This window comes from Chiloscyllium plagiosum, unplaced genomic scaffold (genome assembly GCF_037043375.1).
Source record: "Chiloscyllium plagiosum isolate Xiang-an unplaced genomic scaffold, Cpla_swu_hap1 HiC_scaffold_19, whole genome shotgun sequence".
NCBI lineage: Eukaryota > Metazoa > Chordata > Chondrichthyes > Orectolobiformes > Hemiscylliidae > Chiloscyllium > Chiloscyllium plagiosum.
In genome coordinates, this window is record NW_028270157.1 from 69,465,823 (window position 1) to 69,483,169 (window position 17,347).

A 17,347-nucleotide genomic window follows, 5' to 3' on the forward strand; every position below is an offset into this window, starting at 1 on the left:
AATTATATTGTGATTAGGCAAGATTTAGGATGCATAGGATGGGGAAGGGAACTGCAGGAGATGGACACAATTGAAATGTGGAGCTTATTCAAGGAACAGCTACTGTGTGTCCTTGATAAGTATATACCTGTCAGGCAGGGAGAAAGTTGTCAAGTGAGGGAGCCAAGGCTTAATAAAGAAGTTGAAACTCTTGTCAAGAGAAAGAAGAAAGCTTATGTTAGGATGAGATGTGAAGGCTCAGTTAGGGTGATTGGGAGTTACAAGTTAGCCAGGGCAGGCCTAAAGAGACAGTTAACATGAGCCAGGAGGGGACATGAGAAATCGTTGGCGGATAGGATCAAGAAAAACCCTAAGGCTTTCTATAGGTATATCAGGAATAAAAGAATGACTAGAGTAAGATTAGGGCCAATCCAGGATAGTAGTGGGAAGTTGTGCGTGGAGTCAGAGGAGATAGGAGAAGCGCTAAACAAATATTTTTCACCAGTATTCACACAGAAAAAGATAATGCTGTCGAGGAGAGTACTAAGATACAGGCCACTGGAATAAATGGGATTGAGGTTCACAAGGAGGAGGTGTTAGCAATTCTGGGAAGTGTGAAAATAGATAAGTCCCCTGGGCCAGATGGGATTTATCCTAGGATTCTCTGGGAAACCAAGGAAGGCATTGCAGAGCCTTTGGCTTTGACCTTTATGTCATCATTGTCTACAGGAATAGTGCCAGAAGACTGGAGGATAGCAAATGTTGTTCCCTTGTTTAAGAAGAAGAGTCGAGACAGCCCTGTTAATTATAGACCAGTGAGCCTTACTTTGGTTGTGGGTAAAGTGTTGGAAAGAATTATAAGAGATAGGATTTGTAATCACTGAAAAAGGAACAAGTTGATTAGGGATAGCCAACATAATTTTGTGAAGGATAGGTCATGCTTCACAGATCTTATTGAGTTTTTTGAGAAAGTGACCAAACAAGTGGATAAGAGTAAATCGTTGATGTGGTGTATATGCATTTGATAAGGTTCCCCATGGTAGGCTTTTGCACAAAATACAGAGGCATGGGGTTGAGGTTGATTTAGTGGTTTGAGTCAGAAATTGGCTAGCTGAAAGAAGAGGGTGGTGGTTGATGCTAAATGTTCATCCTAGAGTCCAGTCATTAGTGGTATACCACAATGATCTGTTTTGGGACCTAGATAAGGGCGTAGAAGCATGGGTTATTAAATGTGCAGATGACCCTAGAGGTTATCCCTAAGAGTTATGGATAGTACCAAAAGATATTGTGGGTTGCAGAGCTGGACTGAGAGATGGCAAATGGACTTTAATGTGGAAAAGTGTGAGGTGATTCACTTTGGAAGGAGAAATAGAAATAAAGAGTACTGGGTTAATGATAAAGTTAAAAATCACACAACACCAGGTTATAGTCCAACAGGTTTAATTGGAAGCACATTAGCTTTTGGAGCGACGCTCCTTCATCAGGTGATTGTGGAGGGCTCGATCGAGCCCTCCACAATCACCTGATGAAGGAGCGTCACTCCGAAAGCTAGTGTGCTTCCAATTAAACCTGTTGGACTATAACCTGGTGTTGTGTGATTTTTAACTTTGTACACCCCAGTCCAACACCGGCATCTCCGAATCATGGGTTAATGATAAGATTCTTGGTAATGTAGAAGAACAGAGAGATCTCGGTGTTCTTGTACATAGATCCCTGAAAGTTGCCACGCAGGTTGATAGGGTTATTAAGAAGGCATACGGTGTGTTAGATTTTATTAGTAGAGGGATAGAGTTTCGGAGCCATGAGGTCATGCTGCAGCTGTACAAAATTCTTGTGCGACCGCACTTGGAATATTGCTTACAGTTCTAGTCACTGCATTATAGGAAGGATGTGGAAGCTTTGGAAAGCGTGCAGAGGAGATTTACTAGGATGTTGTCAGGTATGGAGAGAAGATCTTATAAGGAAAGGCTGAGGGACTTGAGACTGTTTTCATTAGAGAGAAGAAGGTTGAGAAGCGACTTAATTGAGACATAAAAGATAATCAGGGGGTTAGATAGGGTGGACAGGGAGAGCCTTTTTCCTGGGATGGTGATGGCTAGCACGAGGGGACAGAGCTTTAAATTGAGGCATGACAGATATAGGTCAGATGTCAGCGGTAGTTTCTTGACTCGGAGAGTAGTAGGGGCGTGGACTGAACTGCCTGCAACAGTAGTAGACTCGTCAGCTTTAAGGACATTCAAATGGTCATTGGATAAATATATGGTTGAAAATAGAATAGTATAGGATAGATGGGCTTCAGATTGCACAGGTTGTGCAACATTAAGGGCTGAAGGGCTGCACTGTGCTGGAATGTTCTATGTTCTAAAAATCATTATACTAAATTTTTAAAAAGATTTAGAAAGCTCCGAGTAGTTATGAGGGTGGTCCAGTGGCTCAGTGATTAGCACTTTTGCCTCACAGCGCCAGGGATTCAGATTCAATTCCAGCCTCGGGCGACTGTCTGTGTGGGTTTCCTCTGGGTGCTCTGGTTTCCTCCCACACTCCAAAGATGCGTGGGTCAGGTGGATTGGCCAGGCTAAAACAGCCCATAGTGTCCAAAGATGTGTAGGCTATGTTGATTAGCCATGGAAAATGCAAGGATAGTAGAGGTCTGAGTTGAACACTTTCAGAGGATCAGTGTGAATTCAATGGGCCGAATCGTCTGCTGCCACACTCTGAGGATTTAACGAATATGATAATGAATCAATACTTTCTATATAAATAATTGTTTCTAACCTGACTGCCCTACTAAAGTGGTTGGGTGATGATCCTAGGAACAACAGTCCTACCGTTTATTGCAAGAGATAATGGATAAAAGTGGAAGCAATAGAATTGTTCATGCATACACTGCTTATGGTGAGTGACTTTCCTAGACTGAAAACTTGACTCCGCTTTTCGGAAGAAGTCATTAACCTTTCTGAACAGAACCTCTGGTTCTTCTGAAGTGCTCCAATCCTATGGCTGCGGGATTGTTTCGCCCTGCCTGTTTTGTTCTGTTTGCATTGCAAGTAGTCTTGTGTTGTCGTGTCATCCTTTCAGACAGACAGAAGGAGATACCTTTTCACTCTCAGAGTTGTGCAACTTTGGGAACTTTCTGCCACAGAAGGCAGTGGTCACTAAGTATTCTTCTAGCGGAGAATTTTTAGGATCCTTGCTAGGAAGGGGGTCTAAGTTTATGGGGGTAAATGGGAATTTGAAATTTGAAACACGATCGGATCTGTCGTAATCTTACCGAAAAGCAGAGGAGGATTGAGGGCCGAATAGCCTACCCCTGCTCCCAATTCGTACACTTGCATGCTCTCTGGACATATGTTCAAATCCCATCACAGTAATTTGTCCAATTTGTATGCAACGCGTAAATGTGGAATATAAAGTTGATCTCCACTATGGAGTTACCAAGTATCACTGTAAAAGCCCCATTGATTGACTAATGATCATTAGGAAAGTAAATCTGCTGCCCTTACCTACATGTCTGGCCTACATGTGACTCCAGACCCACAGCAATGCAATAACTGGCCTCTGAAATCATAGAATCCTACAGTGTGGAAGCCCATTATGTCCCTGCTGACCCTCCAAAGGGCATCTCACCCAGACCCAAACCCCACGCCATACTCATATCCCTGCACTTCCCATGGCTAATCCACCCAACCTACATATCCCTGGGCACTATGGCTAAGTTAGCATGTTCCGTCCACCTAACCGAAACATCTTTGGACTGGGGAAGGAAACTGGAACACCAAGAGGAAGCTTACGCAGAAGTGGGGAGACTTTGCAAATTACACAATCAGGCGAAAGTGAGGACTTCGGATGCTGGAGATTAGAGTCGAGAGTGTGGTGCTGGAAAAGCACAGCAGGTCAGGCAGCATCCGAGGAACAGGGAAATCGACATTTCGAGCAAAAGCTCTTCAGCAGGAATGTCACTGAATTCCTGATAAAGGGCTTTTGCCCGAAATGTCGATTTTCCTACCCCTCGGATGCTGCCTGACCTGCTGTGCTTTTCCAGCACCACACTCTCAAAACTACACAGTCACCTGAGGGTGGAATGGTACCCAGGCCCCTGGCGCTGTAAGGCTGCAGTGCTAACCACTGAGCCATCACGCCATCCAGAAATGGCCTAACAAGTCACTCTACTGAAGGATATTTATGGAATGTCAGTGGATGCTGACCTTGCCAGTAATGCTTACACCCCACGAAAGAACTTTCAAAAGAAATATGAAATGGTGGCCTAAATTGTATTCAAATAGTCAAGTCAATGGTAATTCCAGTCCAAGACTTGTAATTGGGGTTCTGCTCTGTACACTGGGGAGATGGCTGGCTTTGTCTCTGCTGGTAGTTTGCAGTATGTAATGACTTCACCCTGACCTCTGAGTGAGCATTGTCTGACCCTGCAACCTCTTTAATTTACACCATTGTACATAATACTGTTGTCAGTAACTCCTCTCTTTCTTGGACAGACCATTCCAGCCTATCCCATCCTTACTTTAGTCTTTTGCATAAAACTGCCAATCCCACTGTCATAGTGTGCTTTGCACTATAAACATAATCTCTCTCATTACACCTCAGCAACAGAGGCATGGTTGAGGATTCCTGAACTGAAACACGCACAATTATTCAAAACTATTTGGTTCTCACACTTCTTTCCACTTTTGAAGTAAATGCGTCTTCTATTGGCAAATCCTGAGTTTAAAAATATCAAAGTTGAGTTGATATGGCATGATTCACTGCTGCCATTTTCGAAGCCAGTTCTAATTAATTCCAACTTCTCACCAATAAAAGCTGAAACGTGTGTCAGCCAACTGTAACAGAGAACAAAAGAGCAAAGACAAATGAAAGAATGAGGTGGCAAACCAGGCTGACAACACTGTCTAACTAGATTGGCCTTTCCAAGCCTTTGCAGACTGATAATAGCATCAACTCGGAATGAATAAATGAGGAGTAGAATCACGTGGGGAAATGGTTACAGTTTAGCATCTCTTCCATGCTTGAGACACGAAATATTTATGCAACAGGAGACCCCTAAAAAGAGCTATCCAGCCCATAATGACTTCTAACACAGTTTCCATTAGTAGATCATGTCCACTAAAACTGGAATCATACAATTGATTGATTGATTGTTGTCACTTTTACCAAGATACAGCGAAAAGTGTTGTTTTGTGTTCTATACAGGCAGATCACAGCGTACAAAGTGCATCAGAGTAGAGGAACAGAATGCAGAATACAGTGTGACCACAGAGAAGGTGCAGAGAGACAGAGAGAGATCAACATTAACATTTGAGAGGTCTTTCAAAAGTCTGATAACAGTGGGGAAGATGCTGTTCTTGAATCTATTTGTATGTGTATATAAACTTTTATATCTTATCCCCTATGGAAGAGGGTGAAAGAGAGAATACCTGGCATGGGAGAGGTCTTTTATGTTGGTTGCTTTCCCAGGGCAGTGGGAAGTATTGATAAAATCAATGGGTAGGAGGCTGGTTTTTGTGATGGACTGGGTTGTGTGCATGACTCTTGTCGTTTCTCGTGATCTTCGGCAGAGCAATTACTATACTATGCTGTAATGGAATCAGACAGAATGCTTTCTATTGTGCATCTATAAAAATTGGTAAGAGTATTTGTGGACACACTGAATATACTTGGCCACCTGAGGAAGTAGAAACATTGTTGGGCTTTCTTGACTGTTGCGTCAATATGGGTGGACTAGGTTCATTGGTGATCATCTCTCATAGGAATTTGATGCTCTCAACCATCATGCATGTTTGGAATGAGCTGCCAGAGGAAGTGGTGGAGGCTGGTACAATTATGACATTTAAAAGGCATCTGAATGGGTATATGAATAGGAATGGGTTTGAGGGATGTAGGCCATATGATGGCAAATGGGACTAGATTAATGTAGGATAACTGGTTGGTATGGATGAGTTGGACTGAAGGGTCTGTTTCCATGCTATACATTGTAATGACTGTCCAACCTTTCCTCATTAATCAATCAGCCCATTCCAAGTATTAGTGTGTAAACCATCCCTGAATAGCTTCCAACCTATTTACATCCTTCCTTAACAAAAAAGGAGACCGTTGTTGTATGTAGTAATCCATATGCAGCCTCAACAATTCCCTGTATAATTGAGGAATAACCTCCCTACTTTTGTATTCAATTCGTCTTGCAAGAAACAATAAAATTTGATTAGGTTTCCTAATTGATTTCTGAAATCGAGTTATGTGTTAGAATACCCAGATCCCTCTTATTTTCAAAGCTCTGCAATCTGTCACCATTTAGATTCGGAATCATTAGGGGATTGTCATATTCTCTTCATCGCTCCAAAAACAGGAGGTACAATATCAGACTCTAGTTACGGCTAGAGATTAACAACACAAAAGCAATGAAACTTAGTTATTAATGGGGAAAGTATGAATCAGTCCACAAGTGAAATTAATTCATTAGAATTTAGTTGCACGCTGTTCAATAATCTTGAATCGAAAAGATTTTCACAGGTTTGCTGCTGTGATGTGGGCCATTTTAAAAAAAAGTCTTTTAGATAAATGAATTGGTGTATTTACACCAAAAGTCTAGGACAGTGGAAGTATTGGCATAGAGAATTTCCACTTTCAGTCTTTTGTACAGAACTCAAAGTTTCCAACCTCAACTTAGAGATTGAAACATTTCCAGACAGTTTAGAAAACGTTCCAGACAATGGTTTTGCTCTTTTCGAATACAGTTACAGAGAATGTAACCAAATCAGGGGTCTATAGAGTCTGAAATGTTGGACTTTACTGTACTGTTGGATTCAGGGGACTCTTTTCCTGATAACCCAATTGTTTTCTTTCAATGAGAGCTCGTGTTTCCTGGAAGAAGATAAAGAAGTAGTCCACCTGTTAATGAAAACTGCCCAGGAGATGCAGCAATCACAACTGCAATCCCCGATAGATGAAGTACTAGCAGTCAAAATGCACAATCAAGCCTTGCAGTCTGAAAATGAAACGCACTTAGAAGATTTTTGAAAACTTCCTCCTCAGATTAATGTTCTCACATAAGTGACACAATAGAGGGATTTTTTACATGAAGAATAAAAAGCCGCTTTGTTACTGAAATCGTAGCAGAATCTTGGACACTTATAGTACAGAAGAGATCCTTTAGCCAACCAAGTCTGCACCACCAAAAATAACTACAGCTTGCATTAGTCCCATTTCCTAGCGTTAGGCCGAGTGCCTTTAATGTTATGACACTTCAAGCACTCATTCAAGTACTTTGTGAAGATTGTTAAGTTTTCCACCTCAACTACCCTCCCGGTCATTACATTCCAGATGAATGCCAACCTCTGGGTGAAAAAGATTTTCCTCAAATCCCCTTTAAACCCACTGCCTTTTGCTTTAAAACTTGTGCCCCCCCCCCCCGCCTCCTTGTTACTGAACCTTCAGCTCAGGGAAACAGCTGTTCTCTATTCACCTCGTCCATGCTCCTCAAAATCTTATACACCTCAGTCAGGTCTCCCTCAAACCTCTCTGCTCCAAAGAAAATGACCTGAGCTCATCCAACCTCTCATCATTGCTGAAAATGCTCCATCCCTAGCAAGATCCTGGTGAATCTCCTCTGCACACCCTCCAGTTCCATCACATTCTACTTGTAGTGATGTTCAGATCTTCAAGATCTCAGTGAATGACTGGCTGAAGAAACTCTCTGCTACAGATAATGAACAATATGGAGCATTTCAAAATATAGAGGGGTGAAGAACCTTTAAATTTTTGTTAAGGGTAGATATTGACAGAAGAAGCTGCATGAATTATCATACCACTCAAGAGATTCCCTTTGGTCCTATTGGACATTTTATTCTGTCGTCCATGATAACAAAGTTCAAGAGAGTCACTGAGATATCCTTGTCTGAACCTCAGTAGTCCTCACACCACAAAAAGTATCAAACCCAATACCTACAGAAAGATAAGTTCATGTCCTAGAACTGGTGAAATCTTCATTTCCTCAGTTCCAGCATGATCTACAGAATAGCCTTCATTCTTCTCATCTAATACACTACACCCTGAGACAGGGAACAAGGAAAAAGAGTGGGAATTCCATCTTTTGGACTTCCTTTTCATTAAAAGGCGGCAACTATTCGAGGCCTGGAGTCCCCTCCTGTGAATTGTTATTTCTTTGATTGATCTTCACTGTTCCTACATTCAAGTATTAATGGTTCACAACCTAAAGAGGAATGCATTGGCTTTTCAAGAAACCAGCAAGGGAGCACTTGCAACATTGACATCTTCTGAGGGAATTGAGAACACTATTAGTCACTTAAGCACAAGAGACCTTTGGGAGAGTATGGAGTTGGGGGCATGATAATTGAATTACAAATGTTAAATGTTCATGATTAAATGTTAATGGTTTAAAAAAAAAGGTCACTGTAGCAGAACTTGGAGGAAGACACTGAGTAAGGAGAACTGTCCCCTTGCCCTGGGTAATGCAACTGAGAATGTGAGAATATTGTAGTGATAGATCAGAATCATTTAGATGTTCTTTCTCCTCACCCTCTGTATATAGTTATGTTCAATAAACCCTGCTATTGCTCACCCACAAGAGTGGAAGATGGTACATCACTAGGTTCTTGAGGAAAACAACAAATTTGTCTCTAGCCAGCAATACCCACTGCTCATGGAATAAATAAAGGGACTGGTCTAATTCTGATCATCTGTTCCCTGCCGCATTCTGTTCAACTTTTCTCATGTTACTGATATTGAATTTGTTTTACCTCAGTACACCTGAGAATTTCAATTAATTATTTATGTCGCCAGAGAGAGAGTACAAAATCCATGATTAGTTTATTCCCATTGCCAGTTACTGTCATTATTGCACATCAATTTAGAATCATAAAATCATAGAATTTTACAGTACAAAATGAGGCCATTCGACCCATCGCGCCTGTACCAGCTCCCTAAAGAGCTACACAAACAGTCCCACTCTCCAGCCTTATCTCCATAGCCCTCTAACCTCATCCCTTTCATGTATATATCCCTCTCTCTTTTGAAACCTCCGATGGAATCCTCCTCCTCCATTCTCCCAGGCACCGCATTCCCAAACCTAACAACTGTCTAAGTGAAAACGTTTCTCCTCATCTCATTCCTAGCTCTCTTGCTGACAATCTTGAAGTTATTACCCCTAGTTACTAACATACCAATTGGTTGTTTTAATTCTGTGCAGGTGATGAGTGTTGAGTGGGGATCCACTTGTGTCCCTACCAATAGGAGCGGACTAAAACTATAACGGTTCGGCTGGAAGGCATATGTTTGTAATGTGTATCTCTATTATAAATGTTTATTCACATGTGTATAGATTCGAATCAAGACTTTCCTTCCGCTTTGGGATCCTCCAACCACAAGGGATCAATGTGGATTTCAGCAGTTTCCTCACTTCCCTTCCCCCCACCTTATCCCAGATCCAACCGTCCAACTCAGCATCGCCCTCATGACCTGCCCTACTTGTCCATCTTCCTTCCCACCTATCCGCTCCACCCTCCTCTTCGACCAATCACCAATTTCATCTACCTCTCGCATTCTCAGCTACCTTCCCCCCAGCCTCACCCCTCCTCCTAAATATCTGTCAGTCCCCTTGGGCCACCTCCTCATTCTTGATGAAGTGCTTATGCTCTAAACATCAATTCTCCTGCACCTCGGATGCTGCCTGACCAGCTGTGCTTTTCCAGCACCACACTATGATAGAGTCATAGAGTCATAGGGATGTACAGCACAGAAACAGGCCCTTCGGTCCAACTCGTCCGTGCTGACCAGCTATCCCAACCTAATCTAGTCCCATTTGCCAGTACTTATCCTTTACCATCAGGCTTTCTCGAAGATAACTGTGGAAGCCTTCTACTGGAACCATGATCATTTATTGTCTTTACTACAGATGTTTCACTGTCTAATCACCCATCTCTGAAGAGGGATATCTCGGCAATTACTAGCACTGTGCTTATGCGCAGAGATCAGAATGGGTTGACATGCAACCAGTAACATAAATAATGAACAGTCAATGAATGAAGGTCCTCAAGCATTTAACACATCTTTAGATGACCATATGTAATGCTAAAAGTATAAATATTCATCGGTGTCAGAAAGTTTAATTCAGTCTCTTCCTGTGCTCCTAAGTTCAATGCCTAATGCTGTCTAGACTACTGACTTGGTGAAGGTTAGAAGGGTATTTTACTTTCGCAATGGTCAAAACACAAACCTGAGGCAACTTGATTTCCAGTTTCCAGTATTGTCACTTGGAGAGGTCACAGGGCAGGAGCCTAAATCAATTCCCCTTTCTCTAATCAAAGAGAACAAGTGAGATTAGTTAACTGCGATAGGAAGGTTGAGAAGGTTCAGAGATGATATCCCAGGATGTTGCTGAGAATGGAGGGTCTGAGTTATACAGAGAGGCTGGATAGACTGGGACTGTTTTCACTGGAGCGTAAGAGGTTATAGAGGTTTATAAAATCATAAGGGATATAGATAACGTGAATGGTGCTATCTTTTCTCTAGGGTGGGGGATTTCAAGACGAGAGGGCATATTTCTAAGGTGAAAGGAGAAAAAGATTTTTAAAAAGACATCGGGGCAACTTCTTTACACAGAGAGTGGTTTGTGTGTGGAATGTACTCCCCGAGGAAGTGGTGGGTGCAGATACAGTTACAACGTTTTAAAAAAGTTTGGATAAGTTCATGAATAGGAAATGTTTGGAGGGATATGGACCAAGTGCAGGCAGGTGGGACTAGCTGAGTTTGGGATTATCGTCAGCATGGACTGGTTGGACCAAAGGGTCTGCTTCCATGCTGTGTAATTCTATGACTCTATAACTCAAAATAGACCATACCTGAGCAGAAATGTGAGTTCATATAGCTCACTGCTCAGCTGAACAACTTCATGAAACCTCAGGGGAACTAGTGCATTGAGAACAAAAGGAAATGTTACTGCATTAATTGCAGCAGAAGCTTTAAGATCATTGCACGGTCACCTTCTGACCACACAATACAATGGAGAAGGATTAAAGTCTCATTGGTTCACATATAATGTATCATTCCGTTTTATTCCAAAATAATTAGTTTGGTTTGCTTTTTGACATGAAGTAAATTATTAAGATGCGTTATCGAAACTGCCACCTTCCATGGAATTCTGCCAATGTGCAAAGTACTCAGAGAAAATAATTCCCTTCCTGCTGACTGTTGCTGTGAAAATGTTCTGGATGCAGATTTGGTGCTTGAGAAGTGAAAACATCTTTCTTACTTCTGATTGACAGGAAGGATTGAAGTGCCATTTCAGCTAGTTAAGCAAGAGTAGCCTCAACTAATTCAAGACTCATTAACTAATCAGCAGAGTAGTGAATGGAACATGAAACAACCAGGGAACAGCTAGGTGGCACAGCACATTACATTACGGATTTGTTAGCCATACTCGGAACTGCCATCATGTTGGTTAAGAGTGCTGGGAATTCTCCTACCATACAGAAGGAATAAAACAGCAAAGGCTATGGTAGCTCAGTGGTTAGCACTGCTGCCTCGCAGCGCCAGGGACCCGGGTTTGATCCCACCTTCAAGCGACAGTGTGGAGTTTACACAATCTCTAAAAAAATGCCTAAAACAATGGCTGTGCATTTAAGGTGAGAGAGGGGAAGTTCAAAGGCGATGCAAGGGGCAGGTTTTTTACACAGAGACAGGTAGGAGTCTGGAACCTGCTGCCTGGGGCAGTGGTCGAGGCAGATATGACAGTGGCGTTTAAAAGACTTTTAGATAAGCGCATGACTATGCAAGGAATGGAGGGATATGGACCAAGGGCAGGCAGAAGGGATTAGTTTCATTTGGTGTCATGTTCAGCACAATAGCATAGCCCATTCCTGAGCAGTACAGTTCTATGTTCTACCCATCTCTCTGTGGGTTTCCTCTGGATGCTCTCCCTTCCTCCCAAAGTCCAAAGACATGCATATTAGGCGGATTGAACCTTTGGGCAGCATGGTGGCTCAGTGGTTAGCATTGCTGCCTTACAGCACCAGGGACCCAGATTCAATTCCTGCCTCGGACGGCTGTCCGTGTGGATTTTGCACATTCTCCCTGTGTCTGTGTGGGTTTCCTCCGGGTGCTCTGATTTCCTCCCACAATCCAAAGATGTGCAGGTCAGGTGAATTGGCCATGCTAAATTGCCCGTAGTATTAGACGCATTAGTCAGGAGTAAATACAGGGTAGGAGAATGGGTCTTCGGAGGGTTGGTGTGGGCTTGTTGGGCTGAAGGGCCTGTTTCCATACTGTAGGGAATCTAATCTGAATTGCCCATAATATCTGGGGCTGTACGAACTAGATGAGCTTCACTGTGGGAAATGCAGGGTTACATGGATGTGATGCTCTTTGGGGGGTCAGTTTGGACTCGATGGGCCAAATGCCTGCTTCCACACTGAAGAGGTTCTATGACCAAGGACACATACTGGTCCAACCTGTACATGTCAGAACACAGCTCCTCTATGTTCCTTTCTATGCATGAATGATTTTGATTCCTTCTGGGAACTGTCCACTACTCCCTGTAAGGGGGAAGAACAAAGTGTAAGATAGTGTGCTTGAAAAAGAAATTGTCATTCAAAATCACCCACTTAAGAATCCATTTCTCCTTTTCCCTGTTTGTAGAATCAGAGGCACAACATTTAACATTTGAGTAACCAATTCTTCCACAGTAGCAGGTTAAAGCACACTTCACAGGTCAGCGCAATATCGCGTGCTGAAGGGCCTGTACTGCGCTGTAATGTTCTATGTTCTCCTTAGAAAAGTGGAAGACATTAATTTGGTATAATTTAATTGCATCTGGGAAACTGAAAGCCCAACAGCAGTGATAGCCAATTGTTTTTTGAATGCTATCGTTGTGCTTTGATTGAGTTTTTAAGTAGTGAGAGAGCATGCTGCAGTGATTGTGTTCATTATGTTAGACTGAACTCCCGGCCATGGTCAGCCGAAATACAAAAGGATAATTGAGACGCAGACACTGGACTAATTAAGGAAAAGCTAGAAAGTGTATTATCAAGGTGGTGAAGATTAGTATCTGTGAGGCTAAGTATAATTGGGATGAAGAATATATTGCTGCAACTTCTACTTTATCAGGTCCTGTTTTATTTTATCAAACACTTTCACAGCACATATATCAAAGACAAGAGAGGAACTGAGGCTGTTGGAAGACAGAGGAAAGGTCGGAGATTTATAAACGAAGCAACTATTTAGAATTTCATCATAGAAACCCTCCAGTGTGAGAGGAGGCCGTTTGGCCCATCAAGTCCACACCACTGCTCCAAGAACATCCCACCCCACTACCCTATCCCTGCATTCCCCGTGGCTAATCCACCTAACCTGCACATCTTTGGGAGGAAGCCAAAGCACCTGTAGGAAAGCCACACAGACACAGGGAGAATGTACAAGTTTCACACAGATAGTCAGCCAAGGGCGAAATCAAACTGAGTCCCTCAACCTGTGAGACAGCAATGCTAAACACTGAGTCACCCCAATAAACTCTGATAGTAGCTTTCCCTCATTCAATTATATTGATTAACAGCAATCTTCAGCATGAGACTTTTTTTTTTATATTTCAGGCATCAAACTCAGAGCCTACTATGGTGGGATTTGAACCCATTTCACCAGAATGTTACCCAGGCCTAGCCCAGTGACAATGCCACCAGGCCACCACAACTTGCGCGTTGAGCCTTCTCTGAGGTTCTCCACACTTACCCTTGGTCATGCCAGGGTTGGAGGATTTGAGCTATTGGGAGAGACTGAATAGGCTGGGGCTGTTTTCCCTGGAGCATCGGAGGCTGAGGGGCTACCTTATACAGGTTTATAAAATCATGAGGGGCATGGATAGGATAACTAGACAAAGTTTTTATCCTTGGTTTTGGGGAGGCCAGAACTAGAAGGTATAGGTTTAGGGTGAGAGGGGAAAGATTTAAAAGGGACTAAGCGGTAACTTTTTCATGCAGAAGGTGGTGCATGTATGGAATGAGCTGCCAGAGGAAGTGGTGGAAGCTGGTACAATTATAACATTTAAAAAGGCATCTGGGTATATGAATAGGAAGAGCTTTGAGGGATATGGGCCAAGTGCTGCCAAATGGGACTAGATTAATTTAGGATATCTGGTTGGCATGAATCGAAGGGTCTGTTTCTGTGTTGTACATCTCTATGACTCTGTGAGCCTATGTAAAACCAAAAGATTTTCAGGATGGAATCCACAAGAGGTGGATTTTCACTGATAACTGGGATTACAAGCACAGCACAATCATTAATAAAGGGAAGATCACATGATTCAACCAGTAACATAGAGGACCAGCGAAAGATTTGTTGATGTAGGAAGGAGAGGTTAGCGTTAACACAATGGCGGGACAAGATCAGGGGTATTTTCATGTCTCACTCACTGTGCAGGTGCATTTAAATTGTTGCCCTGTTACAATTCCTTCTTCAATCAATTTCAATACACGAAAGCGCAAGGGCAGTTTTGTTTAAAGAACCATTGACAGGTTAGCCACAAGAAAATTGAGTTCTGCAGCTACAAATGATGTCCAATTCATGCTGCTTGTCATTTATATGCATCTGCTTATCCAACAGTGAAGAAGTGGGGTTTTTGACATGGCATTCACCTTTCTACACTTCACAAGCTTCAATGAGAGAATCAATTAAGTAAGAGAAGCACATGCATGTAAAATGCCTCTCAATTCACCCATATGTATCTCAAAGTGAGTGTCAGCCACCTGCTCATTCATTGAGCAGTACACATATGCCTATATTCCACAATGGGTCACGATATAGCCATCCATTGGAGCAATCACAGCTCTCTTTTTCTCTAAAGGTATGAACTTAAAAGAAAGAACCTGCATTTATATAGCACCTCATCTCATTCCAAAGTGCTTTTCAGACTATTGCACACTTTTGACAGGTAGTATTTATTGTGCTGTGAAACACTGCAAACAACTTTCTCACAGCAAGCTGGCACAATCAGTTGTAAAATAAACGAAGAGATAATCTGCTTTATTTTTAATTCATCCATGGGAATTATTGACAAATGCAGCATTTGCTGTGCATTGCCTGAGGAGATGGTTGTAAGATATCTTTTTGCAGTGTCTCATGGACTAGGGAGACCGACAGTGCTGTTCAGAAGGGGAGTTCCAGGACTTTGACCCAGTGACACTGAAGGATATATTTCCAAGTCAGGATGGTCTGTGGTTTGCAGGGGAACCTGCAGATGATGGTGATTCCACCTAGTCTTCTCTGCCTAGATGGTAGAGTTCACAGGTTTGGAAAGTGCTGTCTAAGGTCCATTGGTGAATTACTGAAATGTGTCTTGTAAATGGCACACACTACTGTTACTGAACATCAACCTAGTGTTGAAAACGGTGGAGGTGATTCCAATCAATCAACTGCTTTGTCTTGGATGGTATTGAGTTTCTTGAGTATTGTTGGAACTGCACCCATCCAGCCAAATGGGGAAGATTCCATTACAATCCTGATGGCTAATCCCCCTAGTCTGCATATCCTTGGATACAACAGGCAATTTAGAATGGCCAATCCACCTCATCTGCAATCTTTGGACTAGGGGAGGAAACCCACACAAACACAGGGAGAATGTGAAAACTTCACATGGTCAGTCACATGCGAGTGAAATTGAACCTGAGTCCCTGGTGCTGTGAGGCAGCAGTGCTAACCACTGAACCAATGTGCCTCCCCAGTTATTTGGTGGTTTTTGCTGGTTTCTAGAGATGAAAGCTCGATTCCCTGCTGCTAGACTGACATCTTCAACAGAATGATTTCCTCTTAAAAATCAGAAGGGGCCGGTTATTTCTTCCAGTGTTACTTGGAGAGAGATAGCACGGAAGAATAATAACCCTGTTGCTTTTGCCAAGGGTGCGTTTATGGGATGCTGCCTATATTAGTGGTTAAATAATACGTTATCTTAACAATTTCAATAGGATAAAGTTACTCCAATTCTTCCTTTTGTTATATTTGTATGAATAAAGTTTGTCTTGCTTAAAGCTTAGTGTTGGGCTGGTGGAATCATATCTGTAAGGCACTTACCTGTTAAGAACATTTAAAAGTAAGAGTTTAGGCTATCTCAACTATATACTTTGGTGGGGTCTGGTCTGGTCTCCAACAATAAACATCTCAAAAAACTTAATGCTCCTTCTTGATTTAAACTGAAGCAGAGTGACCTTTCAAATATTTATATTACATTTTTATGTTGCAAGTTGTGGGAGCTTACTCTACACTAATTGGTTGTTACAGCTACAGTATAACAGTGTGTACAGTATTCTGTGGTATCCTGAAGCATGGAAGATAATCAAGCAAGAAAGGCATACATTTAATTGTATAACAGCACAATATTACCTAACCACAAAAAATTTTGATATCATTTGAAAATGTATTATTTATTTAGCAATTGCAATTATCTGGAGCCAAGCGATTACTCCTCACTTGTTGAGGTTATGAAGATTAGTCCACCTCTTAATCTTGCTACAACTGTGATGAGAGGAATTCAGTAATAATCAAGCCCTTCTCACATTCTGATCACTCAATCAGCACTCTTTTTCTCCCCAACACTCCACCTCCAAACTATTGCACAAATGTTGCCACCCCATCGTCACGTCAGCTCTGATGAAGAGTAATCTGGACTCGAAATGTTAGCTTGTTCCTTCTCCACAGATGCTGCCTGACCCTCTGTGATTTCCAGCATTTTTTGTTTTCAATACAAATTCCAACATTTGCAGTCATTTACTCATACCACCCATAGAGTTATAGAGTTATAATGCTGTACAGCATGGAAACATCCCTTCAGTCCAACCCGTCGATGCCAACCAGAAAACCCAGATAAATCTCGTCCCATTTGCCAGCATTTGGCCCATATCTCTGTGAACCCTTCCTATTCATATACCCATCCAGATGCATTTTAATGCTGTAATTATACTAGCCTCCCCCACTTCCTCTACCAGTTCATTTCATATACGTACCATCCCCTGCGTGAAAAAGTTGCCCGTTAAGTGTCTTTTATATCTTTCCCCTCTCACCTTAAACCCAAGCCCTCTAGTTTTAAACCCAGCACCCCCTGACTTGCCCCCCAGGAAAAGGCCTTGTCTATTCATCCTTTCCATATCCCTCATGATTTTATAAACCTCTATAAGGTCACCCCTCAACTCAACTGGACTCACCATATAAATACAATGGCTGCAAGAGCAGATCAAAGGCTAGGAATACTCATCTCCTGACTCCCCAAAGCCTGTCCATCATCTACAAGGCACAAGTCAGCAATGTGACAGAATACTCTCCACTTGCATAGATTGTTGCAGCTCCAACAACACTCAAGATG